Here is an 11,217-nt window from a genome sequence, read left to right as displayed (position 1 = left end):
TAAATTGATACAGCCACTATGGAGAACAGTATGGAGTTTCCTTAAAAAACTAAAAATAGAACTACCATGTGACCCAGCAAACCCACTACTGGACATGTACCCTGAGAAAATCATACTTCAAAAAGAGTCATGTACCACAATGTTCATTGCAGCTCTATTTACAATAACCAGGACATGGAAGCAACCTAAGTGTCCATCGACAGATGAATGGATAAAGAAGATGTGGCACATATATACAACGGAATATTACTCAGCCATAAAAAGAAATGAAATTGAGTTATTTGTAGTGAGGTGGATGGACCTAGAGTCTGTCATACAGAGTGAAGTTAAGTCAGAAAGATAAAAACAAATACCGAAAAAAAAAAAACCAAATACCATATGCTAACACATATATGTGGAATCTAAAAAAAAAAAGAAATAGTTTGAAGAACCTAGGAGCAGAACAGGAATAAAGACACAGACGTAGAAAATGGACTTGAGGACACAGAGAGGGGGAAGGGTAAGCTGGGATGAAGTGAGAGAGTGGCATGGACATATATACACTACCAAATGTAAAATAGATAGCCAGTGGGAAGCAGCCGCATAGCACAGGGAGATCAACTCCGTGCTTTGTGACCACCTAGAGGGGTGGGATAGGGAGGGTGGGAGGGAGATGCAAGAGGGAGGGGATATGGGGATATATGTATACGTATAGCTGACTCACTTTGTTATACAGCAGAAACTAACACACCATTGCAAAGCAATGGTAAATAACTAAATAAAAAACTCTTATCAGATATATGATTTGTAAAAATTTTCTCCCATTCAGTAAGTTGTCTTTTCACTTTCTTAATGGTGTACACTGAAGCACAAAAGTTTTTAATTTTGTTAAAGTCTTATTTATTTCTTTATTGCTATTGCCTACGCTTTTGGTGTCATATCTAAGAAACCATTGCTTAGTCCAAGGTCACAAAGATTTACACCTTTGTTTTCTTCTAAGAGTTCTATAGTTTTAGCTTTTATGATTTATCTTGAATGTGGTGGTGGATATGTAAACCTACACAGGTAATAATATAGAACTTCATACATACACACACTCAACAGACGAGTAGTACAAGAAAAATGAGGAAATCTTATTAAGATTGGTGGATTGTATCAATGTCAATATTCTGGATGTGATATTATACTACAGTTTTGCAAAATGTTATCATTGGGGTAAACTGTCCAAAGTGTACAAGGTATCTCCGTATAATTTCTTACGACTACATGTGAATCTAAAATTACCTCAATAAAATTTCAATTAAAAATGATAATCCATAGAAGTTGCTACTTTTTCATTTCTTGCCCAGTTAATGGTAGTCAACTTTTAATTTTCTTTTCTTTTTGCATCTAAAAGAAGGGCAACATAATAGCAATTATTGCCAGGTGAATTAACAGCATTTATGTGGGTATAGTTAATTCTTGTCTTTAAAAATAAGCAGTAGGCATGTAAGAATTTTAGTGTAATTTTACATACATTCCTTATTTCAACATGTAGTATTGATTTTGATTTACACCGAATGCTTAATCATAAGGGCATAGGTAAGTGAAAATTCGGTGAGTAGGAATAATTTTAGGAGGGCAATACTTTTAAAAATGTGTCTATCTACACTTTGGAATATAGTCTACTTAACACATAATAAGTCAATAAAAGCACAGGTTATCTAACCACTTCTTGAAATTTTAAAATCAGATCTTGTCTAAACAATTTTATTTTTGCTAAGCTTTAATCTCTTTTTCTTTTAAAAGGACAACTGTTGTTCATAGGCAATTAGCTGCTTTCTTGAATATAATGAGAAAACCATGACAAACCATATTAATGCAAATTACTATAATAAGTACAAGGCAAAAGGGCATAGTAATCCTTTGTGGCTTTATTCTTCTTTGGAAGAGGTCAGGAGAATATTGGCTTGAATTCTGTCATCCTACCTACTTACTTTACTGTGTTCTTAAAAACACTATCCATAAAACTTCTTAGGTGACAAGTTAAGTTGAGCATTCAGTGGAATGTTAATGGCAAATTGTTTGCAAATGTCTAGCTTAAGGTTTTTTTAAATGAATTAGAATTTACCATGGAATATAAGGCTTCTTTGTTTTTCAAGAGTTTTCTCTTAGTTTTCTTTAATACTAGTCTCTGACATTATAAAACATTGCTTTTGTTTTTTGCGTTTTGACAATTTCTAAATACAGATTGAGTTAAAAGATTGTTCCAAAATCTGCTGCTTCATCAAAAGGCATTAAAACATTTCTTATGGCAGGAAAAGAGCCTATTAGTCTTTTAGTTGCTTGTGTCTGATATTAACAGGTAAGAAGAAACCAGGTAGGAAATGACTAACATACTGGAAATATTTGCACATACCAAAATACCACGACTTCATTTTCTTTGCATCTGAGCGGTCCTGGGAGGATCCTTGTGCTTCTCAGCAGGTGTGTGGTGTGCTCTATAGTTTGGCATCAGTGTTCTGGCCATTATACTCTGCCATCTTCTTCTTGAGGAGGTAGGGGATTATGCTGTCTATGGAAACATTGCCAATGAGATCAGTAAAAACAAGTTCTTTGGTTATGTTAGAGCTCATCAGCCTGAGGGCCAGCAGGCAGTTGAGAATCTGGACCAATCAGTAGGTGTCTTCTGAGTAGGTTTTCTGAAAATAATCCTGTAACTCCATCTGTGCCTTTCTTGGAATTTTAAAATCTGACTTGTGCTGGCCAAACCTGGATGATGGGGGGTAAAGAAAACTATAGCTTTAAGGTATGCAGACTCATAGATGTCTTCTATACCCAGCTTTGCCACACTTTTACACAACTCCTGAAGCTTCCAGATGTGTTCCATGACTTGCTTTATCTGCTTGCCAGAAAGTTTATCTTCCTGGATATCTTCTGCAGCTGATTGACTATGGCCACAAGGTAATGGAAAGACTTATGATCTGAGCCAGTCCAAGGGTGAAGAGCTCATTTCAGCAGGCTTGCAACAGGCTGGTTTTGCAGTCCTGCCCAAGTGCCTGAAGGGCTGGGATTGACCTGGCCCATTGCATGGAGAGGAAAAGCAGGCAGAACGTGGACTTGCAGAGGTAGTACAGGTTGAGGTACTCTAGAATTGGGCTAGTCATGTGATGTGAGTGTTTAAAAGGAGGAGGGCTTGGACCTGAATGATGAGTGTGGACTGGTCTCTAATGATGACATAGATGTTCCCTCCTCCACTGGTGTCTATCCCACCTGCCATGCTTGGAGGCGCGGAGCTGTCTGTCGTATTAAGTGCTTTAGCGAAGGTATCACATGTCTGAGTAATCTCACTTGCAGATTGGTCCTCCTGCTGTATTTCTGAAGCATCACCACTGTTAAGGGATTCACTTAGGTTGACAAAGGAATCCGGAATCCGTGGTCAGGAGAAGGGTACCATCCTCATGTACGAAAGACTGCATCCAGTTCACAAGCATCCCGGAAAGACCTATTTGTCTTGATCTACTTTATCTGCCACAAATGTGGGAGTGGCTATCAGAGGATTTCTGGATCCTTCTGGATAAAGATTTTTCTCAGTTGAAGCAGCACAATTGCTTGGTTTTTCCCTTTGCACATCAATAGGCTTCTGTTCACTAATCCCAAATTCCTAATTTATCCCTCCCCCCACCCTTCCCCTTTTGGTAAGTTTGTTTTCTATGTCTGTGAGTCTGGGAACTTTGATCTTGAACATCTGTGGAGGAGTGTTCACACCTGTACATGGGCAGACTGCTGAAGTGTGATTTCTTGCACATGGCTCTCTTCTTCGTCAAATTCCACGTGTAGAACAGAGTACCCAGTAATGTTGTGTACACAGTAGATTTGTGACAGAGTTTTTGGGGCACTTGGGCTGTTGGTAGGTACCTTCATTAAATGGCTCTTAGTGTTTGAGGGCCGTTGCTCTGGGGAGACATGCCACAATGTTATTCAAGAACTTTATTTCAGAATTACACAAACCCTCACTATAACTTGTATTACAGGCTAATGAAATACAAATACTCAAATAAAAAGTAATCTATGTTGATAATGCATTTTGCGGTCTGTTTGTGTAATTAAAGCGATTGTGCGTTAATCCCTCACATGCTATTCTGAAGTCAGTGCACAGTCTCCATCCCTCTGAATTTTGGGATGGCAGGCTTTCCTTTTCATGAGTCAGCCGGTCAAGAAAGGTCAAAAGAGCTGAAGTAAGGAGACAGCGAGGGATTATTCTATGACACTAATAACTCGACTGTATCATTTTTTTAAATTTACTTTTTAGTTATTAATTTTTGGCTGCATTGGGTCTTTGTTGCTGTGCGCGGGCTTTCTCTAGTTGTGGCAAGCAGGGGCTACTCTTCGTTGCGGTGCACGGGCTTCTCATTGCCGTGGTTTCCCTTGTTGCACAGCATGAGCTCTAGGTGAGCAGGCTTCAGTAGTTGTGGCTCGTGGGCTCAGTAGTTGTGGCGCATGGGCTTAGCTGCTCTGCGGCATGTGGGATCTTCCCGGACCAGGGCTTGAACCGGTGTCCCCTGCATTGGCAGGCGGATTCTTAACTACTGCGCCACCAGGGAAGCCCTCGACTGTATCATTTTACCATTCTTTGGGGATCCGAAAGAGGAGGGGGTAGAGGGGAAGGTCTCAGGAAGAACAACTTTTTGCAGTTAAAACTATTACCACTTCCTCCTACATGATATTCCAAATCCTGACTACTCTGAGGATGTCACCCTATTTTGAAACTAACAGGGAAGAGAGAACCAGAAATGTGGAAAAGGATTAGAACATGACTTTAAGTGTCTTATAGGAAATCATTTCTATTTTATTTCTTGAGAAAATATAAACATTACCTTAAATAAAATAATTTAAACCTTTCAAACAGTTGGAAATAGATGTTAAATATATTTGTTAAATTGCTTATGATTCATTAATTTTCAAATATTAAATGTTAACCCATAAAAAGTTACTTTTAAATGACTAAATCTAATGTTTTAAGAGAGGGGTTGGTTTTATGATCTGGAAATTTCATTTAATTTTTTATGAATGAAAAGTTCACTGAAGGTTTTCCTCTGGAACAGTTTCATAAAGAAGAGGACAGGACAAATATCTATAACTATTAACAGACTCATACTGAAAAAGTTATTAGTATTTTAATAAAATCGATACATTGTTTTGTGCTAATAATAACTAGAACACTTTAAAATTAGTTAAAGTTATTAGTAATTTAATAAAATCAATACATTGTATTGTACTAATAATAACTGGAAACTTTAAAACTAGTTTCTATTTTTTGTGTCATCTTTTCAAAGGATTTTTTGTTTGGTTTGGTTTGTATTAAATTTTTAACCTTTCTTGCTTTGAAACAATTTCAGATTTACAGAAAAGTTGCAAAAGTAGTACAAAGATCTATAGAGTTCTGTATATCCTTCAGCCAGATTTTCAAAATGTTGATGTTGTTCATATTTGTGTTCTTTTATTCTCTGTCTCTCTACATGCACACAAACACACACACACATACACACACACACACACACACACGAATACATACACATATATTGACTGTGGGTTTTATTTTTTCCTGAACTACTTGAAAATAAGTTGCATACATAATGCCCTGTAACCTTTAATATTTAGAGTGTATTTACAATGCAAAAATCAAAACTATGAAATTGACATTCATCTAACATGACCATATAATCCACAGATCCCACTCAAAGTTTGCCTATTTTCTCCAAAATTTCCTTTATGAGTTCAAGATCCAACCCTGGATCACACATTGCATTTAGTTGTCACTCCAACTTGGAACAGTTTCTAAATCTTTGTCTTTCATGACTATGACATTTTAAAAAAATTTTTAATTTTCTATTTTGTTATTATAAAAAGTACTTTTTCCCATATTGTTTGTCCAAAATATAATTGTTTTCATATCTTTATTGGAGTATAAATGCGTTACAATGTTGTGTTAGTTTCTGCTGTACAACAAAGTGAATCAGCTATACATATACATATATCCCCATATCCCCTCCCTCTTGTGTCTCCCTCCCACCCTCCCTATCCCACCCCTCTAAGTGGTCACAAAGCACCTAGCTGATCTCCCTGTGCTATGCAGCAGCTTCCCACTAGCCATCCATTTTACATTTTGTAGTGTATATACATCAATGCTACTCTCTTACTTCATCCCAGCTTTCCCTCCCCCCCCACCCCCGTGCCCTCAAGTCTATTCTCTACGTCTGTGTCTTTATTCCTGCCCTGCCACTAGGTTCAACAATACTGCTTTTTTAAATTCCATACATATGCATTAGCATATGGTATTTGTTTTTCTCTTTCTGACTTACTTCACTCTGTATGACAGACTCTAGGTCCATCAAACTCACTACAAATAACTCAATTTTGTTCCTTTTTATGGCTGAGTAATATTCCATTGCATATATGTGGCACATCTTCTTTATCCAATCATCTGTTGATGGACATTTAGGTTGCTTCCATGTCTTGGCTATTGTAAATAGTGTTGCAGTGAACACTGTGGTACATGGCTCTTTTTGAATTAGGGTTTTCTCAGGGTATATGCCCAGTAGTGAGATTGCTGCATCATATGGTAATTCTATTTTTACTTTTTTAAGGAACCTCCATACTGTTCTCCATAGTGGCTGTATCAATTTACATTCCCACCAACAGTGCAGGAGGGTTCCTTTTTCTCCACACCTTCTCCTGCATTTATTGTTTGTAGATTTTTTGATGATAGCCATTCTGACCGGTGTGAGGCGATACCTTATTGTGGTTTTGATTTGCATGTCTCTGATGATTTGTGATGTTGAGCATCTTTTCACGCATTTGTTGGCCATCTGTGTGTCTTCTTTGGAGAAACGTCTATTTAGGTCTTCTGCCTATTTTTGGACTGGGTTGTTTGTTTTTGTGATATTGAGCTGCATGAGCTGCTTGTATATTTTAGAGATTAATCCTCTGTCAGTTGCTTCATTTGCAAATATTTTTTTCTATTCTGAGGGTTGTCTTTTTGTCTTGTTTATGGTTTCCTTTGCTGTGCAAAAGCTTTTAAGTTTCATTAGGTCCCATTTGTTTATTTTTGTTTTTATTTCCCTTACTCTAGGAGGTGGGTCAAAAAGGATCTTGCTGTGATTTACGTCATAGAGTGTTCTGCCTATGTTTTCCTCTAAGAATTTTATAGGGTCTGGCCTTACATTTAGGTCTTTAATCTATTTTGAGTTTATTTTTGTGTATGGTGTTAGGAAGTGTTCTAATTTCATTCTTTTACGTGTAGCTGGACCATGACATTTTTGAAGAGTAAATACCAGTTACATTAGAGACTCTTTCTTCATTTGGAGTTGCTTGATGTTTCTTCATAATTTATGCATTTTGGACAAGAACTGTCTTATCTGTTTAAATTTCTATTTTTGTATATGTTACATAAGATAGATAATTTGTCAGTAGTGTAGAACATGTGTATAATTTATGAACAAATAAAAGGAGCTACATGCTTAAACATTTTTTTACTGATGGTGATACATGGAGATAAAGGATTGGAGGCTGCTATACTAAGTGTTAAGGGGGATAACCAGACCCAGTCTAGGAGCTGGAGCCTAGAAAGAAGAGAATGGGCATTTCAGCTGGGGAACTGTGGGAGCCCAGGAGCTTTGAGCTGCTGAATTATCCTGGTTCTGAATAAGTATGCAATTTAAGCCTCGCATCATTGAGTGATCAGATACTTCAATTAAAAAACCTGGTTTAACATTTTGTGATGTAGAAATTCAAAAGCCTATGTTTTCAATTTATTTAGATACTTGATTTTATTGGCTGTCATGGTTGAAAAAGTTCTTCCAACAATATGTTAATCCAAATGGAAAAAGCATATCTTTGACTATGCTTTCCAAATTGTAATTGTCATTGTTTAAAGCTAATTCAAAATTACTTAAATATTATTGTTAAAATATAACTAGGAAATTTTTATCTAGTGAAGGTTTATAATTTTAAAAGTTTTAACATCTAGGTCTTTTTTTCTTTTTTAAAACAATTGAAATGTAGTTGCTGTACAATATTATATGTTATAAGTGTACAATATAGTGATTCACAATTTTTAAAGGTTATACTCTATTTACAGTTATTATAAAATATTGGCTATATGCTTTGTGTTGTACAATAAGTCCTTGTAGCTTATTTTATACCTAATAGTTTGCACCTATTAATCTCCTGCCCTTATATTGCCCCTCCCCCTTCCCTCTCCCCACTGATAACCACTGGTTTGGTCTCTATATCTGTGAGTCTGTTTCTTTTCTGTTATATTTACTAGTTTGTTGTATTTTTTAGATTCCACATATGTGTGATATCATACAGTATTTGTCTTTCTCTGTCTGACTTATTTCATTTAGCATAATGCCCTCCAAGTCCATCCATGTTGCTGCAAATCGCAAAAATTCATTCTTTTTTAATGGCTGAGTAGTATTCCACGATATATATATATAGAGAGATATATATCTATATATATATCTATATATATATATATATATATATATATATATCACATTATCTTTATCCATTCATCTGTTGATGGACACTTAGGTTGCTTCCATACCTTGTCAACTGTAAATAATGCTGCTATGAGCACTGAGGTGCATGTATCTTTTCGAAATAGTTTAACATCTAGGTTTAACATGCACCAAAACTATTGAAGCTTTTTCACAAGTTAAAACAATTTTCCAGGTTTCTTAAGTGTGCATGCATTAGAGTTTTTTAGGCTACATAATTTTTGGAAACAACATGTAAAAAAAAATGGTTCAGATGAACCTAGGGGCAGGACAGGAATAAAGACACAGATGTAGAGAATGGACTTGAGGACACGGGGAGGGGGAAGGGTAAGCTGGGATGAAGTGAGAGAGTAGCATGGACATATATACACTACCAAATGTAAAACTGATAGCTAGTGGGAAGCAGCTGCACAGCATAGAGAGATCAGCTCGGTGCTTTGTGGCCACCTAGAGGGGTGGGATAGGGAGGGTGGGAGGGAGATACAAGAGGGAGGGGATATAGGGATATATGTATACGTATAGCTGATTCACTTTGTTATACAGCAGAAACTAACACACCATTGTAAAGCAATTATACTCCAATAAAGATGTTAAAAAAAAAAGTAGTTATGTTTTTGTCTATTGTTAGACTGAATTTTTTGTGGTGTGTCACATCCTTGTGTCTTCTAGTTGTCACTATAGCCAAGGTCAGCACATTTGGATCACTTGATTTCTTTGTAAGAGGCAAATGAAGAACTCGTCTTTCAGTTGGCCAGTGCTTTCAGGCACTTTGCCACAGTCTCTCCTTCAATCCTCTGCGTGGTGGCTTTGGTGGACGCTGTAGGGCACTTCTCCCAGCCCTTCAGGTCATGTTGGTGGCTGGCAGGTCATCCTCTAGGTACAGCTCTCAGTGGAAGAAAGACGCCTCACCCAAGGTCACATCCCCTCCCAGGGGCAGCTCTCATTCAATAACTGGTCGGGTCTGGATTAAGGGCTGGGCCAGCTTGCGCCGAGATGGGACCACATTGAGGGGCCATCCCAGCTCCAGAGCTACGCAGGGGATGGGTTGAGGACCTTGTGGGAACTGCATCTCAGTTCAATTTCTCCTTCTGCCTAATCCTGCCTCCTTCACTTCCCCACAGTTGGTCCCAAGGGCATTCTCCAATAAAATTTCTATGTGATACTCTTTCTCAGAATCTGCTTCCCAGGGAACCTGATCTAAGAAAGTTACCCTCTCTACAAGAATGCAAAGAGTCCCCTACATTTTAAAATGTCTTGTTTTTATAAGTCTAACCTCACCCACGACATCCTGTAGCACTTTGCTGTCTTACGGCTTCACCATCTTTGCTGCCAACAGCTAGCCTGTGAATGATAGAGGGAATGCAGTTCATGTGGGGTACTTTATCTGTACCTTTGCTTGGGAATTTCTAAAATTCCAATTCAAGTAGTTTCCTGCTCTTTTCCATGTATTGTAATCTTTCTAAAAGAAGTTATTTATAACTGAGGGAAAATATTATTTCGTCGTCTATTGTCGTGGCTCACAAAAAATAGTTCTTCGTGTATTTTGTTATTGGAAACAGAATCCAGAAAATACCATAAGCTGAAATGTGTTAGAAACATCAATGCTTCATCCAAATATATAGCAAACCTTCAACACTATGTAATTTGTTCCAACATTTGTTTCTTTACTCTTCTGTAATGCTTTCCATGTATCATCCAACAATATTTGGCTGACAGAGACATACATTTTGGGTTTCACCATATGCTTTTTTTGGTATTATTTCAGCCTTTAACTGTGACAGAACAAGTGTTTCCCCAATGAATGTGGCTCTGATTTGTAAAATACCTTTGCTTTAAAATGAGAAACCTCAAAAGAAACTTCTAAATATTTATTACCACATTTCATGACACTTTGTAAAATTCCATATGTAGTGTTGCATGATTTTATAAATCCCTGAAAAATCGTAATGGTTTTTCTTCAGGTTTGAGATGCTTCATTTTAACATAGCCCATTAATGTTTATGGCATCATGCTACCACTTGCTATGTCTATTTCTGGCAATACGGCAAACTAGATTACCCAGAAAGCTTCCTGCTAGAAAACACTTGCACATGTTAGAGGAAATATAAAAAGATATCATTTTAAAATGTGTAACCGAGCCAGAAAGCATGTAAGGACATTTTCAATGGGCTAAAAATGAAGTATAAACTGAAATCCAGAGCCAAACCACACTGCAAGCCTGGGAATGGGATCAGGAGAGGGTAACATGGAATCCTTGTTTCAGTCACATAGAGGTTCATCTCAGGACCTACACAAGCATAGGTGATAATGACTTGGGATTCTATGAATTTAAAGGTTGCATTTGAGACCCCCATAGAAAGCTGGGGCCTTTGAAGATGCACACTAGAAAACTTATCCAGTGGTGCAGAATGGTGTCTGAAGGACATTTGTATGTCTTCATTTAGATTTTAGATAGAAAAAGTCTTTCCTGAAAATTCACAACTATATCCCTATCCTCACCCGAGTTGGGATCGAATTCTTTCTAGCTGTATGGTTCTGGAAACTCCAAGTCAATAAATTAACATAAAAGAGGTCCGAGCCTGTGAAAAAGGTAGGCTTTTGGCAAAGTAAATGTAAAGCCTCTCAGGAGGAGTACCCTCAATCCAGATAGCACGAGATACCCACCAAGAGATTCCCAAAGAGTGCTGAAGCGCTC

At 37.3% G+C, this 11,217-nt stretch overlaps 1 pseudogene across 1 annotated transcript; it reads right to left on the bottom strand.

Moving 5' to 3' along the window:
* Window positions 1–1,955: 1,955 nt before the first annotated feature.
* On the bottom strand, window positions 1,956–3,882 carry LOC309659594 (nuclear receptor subfamily 2 group C member 2 pseudogene; annotated as a pseudogene). The gene is made up of 2 exons: window positions 3,727–3,882; window positions 1,956–3,622 (listed from the first exon to the last, which is right to left on the bottom strand). The product of its transcript is annotated as a nuclear receptor subfamily 2 group C member 2 pseudogene (transcript).
* Between the last annotated feature and the right edge of the window lie 7,335 nt (window positions 3,883–11,217).

The sequence above is a fragment of the Balaenoptera physalus genome (assembly GCF_965194825.1).
Source record: "Balaenoptera physalus genome assembly, chromosome: 4".
NCBI classification, from domain to species: domain Eukaryota; kingdom Metazoa; phylum Chordata; class Mammalia; order Artiodactyla; family Balaenopteridae; genus Balaenoptera; species Balaenoptera physalus.
The sequence above is the reverse complement of the archived record's forward strand: the minus strand, read 5'-3'. Positions and strand labels throughout refer to the sequence as shown.